The sequence below is a fragment of the Elaeis guineensis genome, chromosome 3 (assembly GCF_000442705.2).
Source record: "Elaeis guineensis isolate ETL-2024a chromosome 3, EG11, whole genome shotgun sequence".
NCBI lineage: Eukaryota > Viridiplantae > Streptophyta > Magnoliopsida > Arecales > Arecaceae > Elaeis > Elaeis guineensis.
Genome location: NC_025995.2, coordinates 94,306,949 through 94,316,489, shown reverse-complemented (window position 1 = coordinate 94,316,489; position 9,541 = coordinate 94,306,949).

The following is a 9,541-nucleotide window of genomic DNA, read 5'->3' as shown; positions in this document are numbered from 1 at the left end:
CGGCCCACTATCAGGCAGTTACGGACGTCGCTGTCAATCGGTTACGCTCTTCCGTCTATAAAAGAGACCCCCCAGATACGTTCTCCTCTAAGCTCTAAGTACTATCTCAAAACTCTGCTAAAATCTCATTCGAGTGCTCCATTTCTGTTGAAGCAGAGTACTGACTTAAGCGTCGGAGGGTCTTGCCGGAGCACCCCCAACTCCAGTTTAGACTTCTCTTGCAGGTCCCAATAGCGGTCGTGATTCTCTCGACTCCAGCTTCATCCGGCATCGGTAAAATTCTGCACTAACAGAACTGACGCTAGAGAAAAGGTCTGTGTCTTCACAGAACCCTTGTTCTTAAAGGAGTACTAAACAGGATTGTCTCTGGTCATCTTCTTCGACATCTTCTTCTTCTTCTCTGACCAGATCCCAACCTGATGCCTCCCCGAAAGGCATCCACCAAGCAATCTACGACCTCCATGGCCAGATCTCAGTAAGATCCGCCAGCTCCAGTCTCGTCTCCAGTTTCTCAGGCTTCTCCTCCTCCGACAATGACAGTCGGCATGTAGTAGTTCGACCTGCTGGTTTAGCAGGTCAGGGGCCTCATCGAGGTGGTGCAGGCCATGCAGCAGCAACAGTAGCCGCAGGCATCTGTGCAGCTGGAAAGAGCATCGCCGGAGTTTCAGAAGCCGACGATCGGGCAGCCCACTTGGGCCAGTCGTCTTGTGTCCCCCAGAAAGGGGAAGCAGAGGGCGGAGGGCCCTCTATTTGATCATGATTCCACCCCCGGAGGATCCCTACCTTCGTTCTGTCAGAAGATCCTCGAGATTCGCGATCGAGAGGATCTTCTGGATCAAAGGTTTCAAGAGATGAACCGGCGGATCGAAGAGCTCCGCCATGCTTCCCCTGCTTATGGTGAGGATATCTGTACTGACCCTCCTTTTTCTCAAAAGATTATACAGGAATCGATCCCGTCGAACTTCAAGCTCCCCCAATTTGAGAGCTATGACAGGATCTCGGATCCGGTTGACCATCTGGAGGCCTTCCGGATAATGATGCTGCTTTATGGCGCGCCAGACACCATCCTGTACCGAGCTTTCCCATCTACCTTGAAGGGAGCAGCAAGAAATTGATACTCGACACTGAAGTCGGGTACTATCTTCTCCTTTGATCAAATGAGCCACCAGTTTGTGGCTCATTTCGTCAGCAGCATACGTCTCCGGAGAGGTTCGGAGTCCCTCATTAACATCAAGCAAAAAGAGGGAGAATCCATCCGAACTTATGTCAACCATTTTAACGCCGCTGCATTGGAGGTCCGGAACTTGGATCAATCAGTTGCAATAGCTGCCCTGAATAGCGGTCTTCAAAAGAATGACCTTCTATTTTTTCTGAAAAAGAAGTATCCCAGGAACTTCACTGATTTGCTGGCTCGGGCTGAAGGATATGCCCGAGCAGAGGAAGCCTTCAAGCTGAAGGATGAGGAGGCTGCGAAGGAGCGACAGGCGGGTGACTCCAGCAAGCTCGCAGCTGAAAAAGGGCCGAGTGAAGCTCGGCCACGTTCTCGAACTCCTCTCGGACACAAACATGTCCGAACTCCCTCCGAGCTCGTAGGCAGAGAAGCCCGGACCACAGAGTTCGGTGGAGCTCTCCTCCAGGAAGATTCCACAGCTACGCCCCTCTCAATGCTCCAAAAACTCAAGTGCTGATGGAGATCAGGGAGCAGCTGTCAAGACCGAAAAGGATGCGCACACATCCCGAGAAGCACAATCCTAACAAGTTCTGCCTTTATCATCGTGACCACGGCCATGACACAGAGGAGTGTATTCAGCTCTGAGACGAGATCGAGGAGCTCATCAGACGAGGTCGGTTCAACATATTCATCCGACGTCGGTCTGAAGGTAGGGAAGATCAGTCGAGGGCTCTACCACAATCAGATCCGCTAAGAAAGAAAGAACAGCCTGAAGATCGACCTCCAATCAGGATCATCAACACCATCTCTGGAGGACCCCGACGGAGAGCAGCCAGTGGATCGACCGGACCGCCTAAGCGGTAGAGGACTGAAGAATCTAAAACCTTTACTGAAGAAGATGCCCAGGGGATTCAATTCCCCCATAATGATGCGGTTGTAGTTTCTTTAAATATTGCTGACTATGATGTACGCTGCATTCTTGTTCATAATAGAAGCTCGATCGATATTTTATTTTATGATGCATTCTCAAAAATATCCATTTCGGATGATCGATTAGGGCCGATAAGCTCCCCATTGGTAAGATTCACTGATGATGCTGTGTTAGTGGAAGGAGTAATAACTTTGACCATAATTGCAGGTCGGTGTCCGAAATAATCTAGAGCGTAAGTGGATTTTCTGGTAGTAAGGGCACCGTCTGCCTACAACGCAATATTCGGCCGACCTGGCCTCAACGCCCTCCGAGCTGTGGTATCGACCTATATTTAAAATTAAAATTTCCTACAAGCCAAGGGGTCGGAGAGGTCAGAGGAGATCAAGTCCTGGCAAGACACTGCTACAACATAGCCTTACAAAGAAATGGTTAGTCTGACCCCTGTCCGATTGATGGATTAGACACTCATGATGACCTTGCTGAAGAACGGGGTGAGCCAATTGAAGATCTTGTCTCAATTCTTTTGAACGATGGGAATGAAGAGCACGTGGTGAAGATCAGCTCCAACCTGGGAGAAGAGATACGGACACAGCTCATCAATTTTCTACAAAAGAATGCGGATGTTTTCGCTTGGGTTCCGACGGACATGCCGGAGATTGATGCGGAAGTCATGGAACACCGTCTGGCTGTTGATCCCAAACATTGGTCGATGAAGAAAAAAATCCGAGGTCATGCACTGGAAAGGCAGAAGGCAATAGCTAAAAAAGTTGATAAACTCCTGAAAGTCGGATTCATCAGAGAAGTCAACTATCTGAACTAGGTCTTCAATGTGGTTCTCGTCAAGAAGGCGAACGGCAAGTGGAGAATGTGTATAGACTTCAAAAAGTTGAACAAAGCCTGCCCGAAGGATAGTTACCCTCTGCCCAGAATTGACCAATTAGTGGATGCAACCTTGGGCCACGAGCTTCTCACTTTTATGAATGCATTCTCCAGCTACAATCAAATCAGGATGGCACTGAGGATGAAGAAAAGACTGCTTTTATCACTGACCGTGGTCTTTATTGTTATAGGGTCATGTCTTTTGGCCTAAAAAATGCAGGGGCGACCTATCAACGGCTGGTGAACAAGATCTTCAAAGAGCAGATCGACCGCAACATGAAAGTCTACATGGATGACATGCTTGTAAAAAATAAATCCTCAATGAACCACATCGCCGACCTTGAGGAGATCTTCAGCACCCTCCGAAAATACAAGATGAAGCTGAACCCAACCAAGTACGCTTTTGGAGTAACCTTAGAAAAATTCTTGGGCTTTATGGTATCGAGGCACGGGATCGAAGTAAATCTGGAAAAAATTCGTGCCATCTAGGAAATGACCGCTCCGAAGTCAATAAAGGAAGTTCAGCGCCTTACTGGGAGAGTAGCAGCTCTGAATCGCTTCATCTCAAGGTCGGTCGAACGGTGCCTACCTTTCTTTCAGACTCTCAAACAGCCGAAGAACTTCTGTTGGACCACTGAATGTCAGCGAACGTTCGAAGAATTGAAGAACTATCTCAGCTCACCTCCACTATTGGCAAAATCCAAACCTGGAAAGGAGTTGTTCCTGTACCTGGCGGTCTCCCCTATGGCTCTCGCAGCAGTTCTGGTTAAGGAAGAAGCAAAAATTCAACGGCCGATCTACTACATAAGTCGAGTATTAAGAGACATCGAAACCAGATACACTGAGTTAGAGAAACTAACTTACGCCCTGTTGATTGCAGCCCGAAGGCTCCGACCTTACTTTCAAGGGCACACCATAACACTGCTCACCGATCAGTCGATTAAGACAGTTCTGCATCGAGCGGATGCTTCCGAAAGGATAGCAAAATGGGCGGTCGAGCTTATGAAATTCGACATCAATTATCGACCTCGATCGATGATAAAAGTCTAGATATTAGCAGACTTCATAGTGGAATGCACTATCTCGAAAAGAAGCCGAACTTGAACGAGATGAAGCTGACAACCCAGGACTCCAGCCGAACTCCCCTGAGGAAAGAACAGATCTCCCTGATAGTTTTTGGGCCCTCTATGTGGATGGTTCCTCCAACATGTCAGGCGCGGGCGCGGGCCTGATCTTGGTCAATCCGAAAAGAATTATCGTGGAGTACGCGCTGCGCTTCGAATTCCCTGCGACAAATAACGAAGCAGAATATGAAGCTCTGATTGCAGGACTGAAGATCACTAAAGAATTAGAAGTAGATCGGCTCCAAGTCTACAGTGACTTCCAATTGGTGGTGGGACAAGTCAGCAAAAATTATGATGCTCGGAAGGACAGTATGGCCAAGTATCTCGAAAAGGTAAAAGAGATCATCCCTGCCTTTGGCAGCTTTGACATCAAGCAGATTCCAAGAGCAGAAAATATCAGGGCTGATCTTCTCTCCAAGTTGACTACACTGGCTCCGGCTGAACTACCCAAGGAAGTCCTCTTTGAAGTTTTGAAATGTCTAAGTATGGAAGAACCGCAGCTTGTAATGGAGATCAGCCATGAACCTAGCTGGATTGACCCACTGGTTGCATACCTCAAAGACGGGGTTCTTCCTCATGATGCAAAAGAAGCTCGAAAGTTTAGAAATCAGACCTTCCGATATATCCTTTATGAGGACAACTTATACAAGAGATCGTACTCTTTGCCCCTCCTGAAATGTCTCCGATCTTCTGAAGCTGACTTTACCTTGTGGGAGGTACATGAAGGAGTCTGCGAAAGTCACCTGGGGGTCAGATCTTTATCCCACAAACTACTCCGACAAGGTTATTACTGGCCTATAATGTACCATGACTCTATTGAATATGTCAGAAAGTGTGATCGGTGTTAGAGATATGCGAATATCCAAAGACAGCCCGCCTCCGAACTTTCACCCTTGAGTGCCCCATGGCCATTTGCATAATGGGGGATGGATATCCTTGGACCTTTTCCCATGGCGTCCGGGCAGCGAAAGTTTCTCCTGGTGGTAATTGACTACTTTACCAAGTGGGTCGAAGCCGAACCTTTGGCGAAAATCACAGAAGCTAAAGTGCAGGACTTCGTCTGGAAGTCAATCGTTTGTAGGTTCGGCTTATCTAGAACTCTCATTACTGATAATGGGCGATAATTTACTGGAGCAAGGTTTGTTAAATTTTGTGAGGACTTAAACATCTCCCATAACTTCACGTCAGTAGCCCATCCGCAGGCAAATGACGAAGCCGAGGTGACTAACAGGACTCTATTGCAAGGAATCAAGGCGAGACTTGAAAAAGCAAAGGAAACTTGGATAGACGAGCTTTATCATGTGTTATGGGCATACCGAACTACCCAAAGATTGCCCACGGGGGAGACCCCTTTTGCCTTAGCCTTCGGAACAGAAGCCGTTATTCCGATTGAACTCAAGCTTCCGTCGGCACGAGTCGTGGCATTCGACGAGCAGCGCAACTCACAGGATCTCAAAGCCAACATCGATTTGTTAGAAGAAAAGCGGGAGACAGCTCAAGTTTGGATGGTAGCCTACAAGCAGAAAGCAGCCCGCTACTACAACTCCTGGGTCAAGAGCAAAGCCTTCAGAGCGGGGGACTTAGTACTTCGGTGAGCCGCTGTTTCATAACCTCAGAACCAAGAAAAATTTGTCCCAAACTGGGAAGGCCCGTATGAAGTCAGGAAGGTAGTCTGGCCCGAAACATACTATCTAAAAGAGCTCGAAGGAGCGAACCTTCTGCGACCATGGAATTCAAAAAATTTACGAATGTATTACCGATAACTTTGCCTTAAATAAAAGTTCCATATTCGCATATCTTTTCTTTTGGCATGAGCTATAACGACAGGGAGTAGTTCCTTCAGACAATCGAAACTAAGCGTGTCAGGAACAAGAGGAGAATCTCATCTCGACACAAATGAAGACCCGATTATTAAAAGATTGAATGGAAGGAGAGGCCCTCGCAACGGTCCTTATGCGCCTCCACAGCCATATTAGGAACAGGAGGAGAACCTCATCCTAATATGAGCAAAGTCGAAGATCCGGTTATTAAGAGACCAGATAGGGGGAGAAGTCCTCACAACGGTCCTTATGTGCCCCCACAGCCATATTAGGAACAGGAGGAGAACCTCATCCTAACATGATCAAAGTCGAAGATCCGATTATTAAGAGATCGGATGGGAGAAGAGGCCCTCACAACGGCCCTTATGCGCCCCCACAGCCATGTTAGAAACAGGAGGAGAACCTCGTCCTAACATGAGCAAAGTCAAAGATCCGATTATTAAGAGACTGGATTGGGGAAGAGGCCCTCGCAACGGCCCTTATGTCCCCCACAGTCCTATTAGGAACAGGAGAAAAATCTCGTCCTAACATGAGTTGAAATTGATTGTGTCGGAAACAGGAGGAGAACCTCATCCTAACACAAACGAAGACCTGATCGTTTAAGACCAGATGAGGGGAAAAGCCTCCTCAACGGCTCCTCTATACCCCTACAACCCCGTTAGGAGCAGAGAAAAAATTCTCACCCAAACATAAAAAAAAAGAGGAGGAGAGAAAAAAGAAAAGCGACGAGCTACGTCAGAGATAAGAAAAAAATGAACTACATCTAAGACACAAAAGACCTCGTCTCAACGAGGAAGAAAACTCTTGTCAAAAATCTTCAGCCTCTAAGGGGAAACCCAACACCAACAGGAGAAAATAGACTTCCTCAAAGTAACAAAAAGTTTGGGCCCCAAGCTCGAACACCGGAAGAAGGCGTCAAATTCGAATGGCCTCGAAAAGACCTTCAGTCATTAACAAAAAAGACGAATCAAGATGGCGATGATCAGGAACCTTCAAACAATGTCGACATCGAATAAGACAAAAGACAAGAGAAGCTCGGTAAACGATAACTCAGAGTAAGAATAGATAAGGTAATGAGAAAATTTCTTTTTATTTCATTAGTAAAGAGAGCATTACAAAAATCTTTGAAGGCAAAAAAAAAATAACAAGAAAAGAAAAGAATACATAGAATAAAAGATAAAGAAGCTCTAAAGAAGCTCGACTTCTTCTGACTTCGAACTCTCGATTCCAGCCATTATCAGGGATTGCTTTAAGTTCTCAACTTCTTCTTCCAGTTCCTTCTTTCTTAACAGCATCTCCCGATATATTTGGTGAAACCGTCGGCTTTCGCCTGTCGATTTTTGAAGCCTCTTCCTCAGAACTTCGGACTCCGCTTCTGCATCCTTGACCGTCTGCTGCTCATAGGCCAGCTGAATTTTCAGCCGCTACAGTTTGGCCTTCTCCTTTTCAAGGGCTATGGATAGTTCTTTCATGGTCCCCCTCAAGGATCGGAGCTCGTCGGAGCCTTGAACCGAAATGGCCTGGGCTCTTTCGGACAACTGCTTCTGAAGGTGAGCAATCTCGTCGGTCGTCGTCTTGAGCCTCCTTCTATAGTTGTCTATTTGCCCGTACCAGTCGACTCGATAAGTATTGTAATTCATCTCGACGTCCTGTAGCTGCTTCTGGAGGTCGAAAAATTTCTTCGACCAGTCCCAACCGTAGTCAGCCTGAGTTGGGAGTCAGGACGAGCTCCCTTCCAATTGGCCAATCTTCTCCCATGCGGCCGCCAACTCGACCTCGAGGGAGCTGATCTTGGAGGCCTGAGTCCAGATCGGTTACTGGCTCATTTCTGGAGTTCCTCAAGCTCCTTCTCAAAGTTGGCCTTCTTTCGGCTGTAGTCCATGCAGTCCTTTTTGTGGAGGTTCCGAAGGCAAGTAACCTCCATGGTGGCTTCCGAATGGCTCTTCCTCAGCCTGTGAAGTTCGTCGTCCATCTTCTTTGATTTCTTCGTTAGGTGATGAACTTTTCTTCTCAGATTTTGGATAATAGACTTCAAAAGAATTCCCTGTGGTAGGAGAAGAGCTTCGGTAGGGCACTGTTGTCGAAAAATAAGAGCGTCACAACGCAAATCATTTCAAGAAAAAAAAGAGAAAAAAGAAAGTAGAAGGAGAAAAAGGAGCTCCCTGTAAAGAAGAATTCGATTTCATTGATTGAATAATTCTTAAGTACAGGAGAAAGAGAAAAAAAGTTGTAACAAAGAAAAAGTGCAAAATTAGAGGTCTCGGACCTCTAGAGCAGAAGTAGAGGAGCTCGGCGCCCCGGAAGGTCGGTCACGGCAGCTGCGGCAGTTGAAGAGGTCCCGACTGGAGGGAGACCGGCAGCAGCTTTGGAAGATTCGGCTTCATCATCGGACGCTTCATCCAGGAAGCTGAGGTCAAGTTTGAAAAGCTTTTCGACCACCTTCTCCTGGCAAAGCTCGAAGCCTTTGATAAAGGCGGCCTGGCCGAACTTGATATTCAGATCCCTCATCTCGGAGGAGATCTTGAACTCCTCCACTGCTTGGGCCCTTGCCTCCGAGACTAGGGTCGGGATCTGCTCCTTCAACTTAGAGATCTCGGCCTCTGCCTTCCTTCTTTCCTCCTCCAAGCAGCCTTCAGATCTTTCGAAGTTTGTTCCTCCTTCTGGAGCGCCTCTTGGAGACTCGTGACTTCGGCGACCTTCTCCTTAAGACGGGCAGCCTCAGCTTGGTGACCTTCCTCCGCTTGGGCTGCTTTCTTCTTTGCATTTTTCATCGCCTCGATGTTGGCGATGAGCTGGTGTCCAATCTGTAAGAGCGGCCAGGAAGTCAATATGAAAGCTAAGGAATGAACTAAGTGAAGAAGCGAAAGGAAGAAAAAAGTAAGTCAACCTATCTCAAGAAATGATCCCAGAGAGTCCCAACCTACTGTTCAGGATCGGCATGGACGATCCCTGGACGATCTCGGGCAAAATGCACCCGTCGACCAACCTTTTTATTAAATCCCTATTGTTGAAGGGATTCTCTCCCGGATCCTCTTCGGAGCCGTTGGACCTTTCGATGGTAGTCCTGCTGCTGCTGATCTTGCAGACCACCGTCTTCTTCCTTCTCTTTCTTTCGGCCCCCGATGCCTCCTCGGGACAAAACTCTAGAGCGGAACCTCGGTCGGAGGGCTTCTTGAAGAAGCTCGGGGGACTGCGGGCTCGACGTCGGAGGGGCATCAACGACAATGACCGCCTGGACAAGCACGACCGAGCTTGTTCTCCTCTACCCTCGCCTTCTTCGCTGACCCAAAAGTTGCGGCCCTTTCCTCTTGTGGGTTTTGAGACCCTTAGCTAGTACCTGAGCTGCGTCTGCATCCATGTCTGTAATGAAAAAAGATCGGCACAGCTTAGAAATAGAATAAGAGAAAGAGGAAGCAGCGAATGACTTGAGAAAAAAAATACCGACAGGATCGAGAGGGCTCAGGCCGACATTGAATAAAAGTTACTCCTCAGAAGGTCGGAGGGAGAGGAGCTGGATAAGTCTTAAGTTTTTTGGAAGCTTCAAGGTCATCCTTTCTCAGGCTAGAAGCCCGACGGACGGAGTCCCTCAGGGAGCCCCAGGGGGGCAACCCCAGCA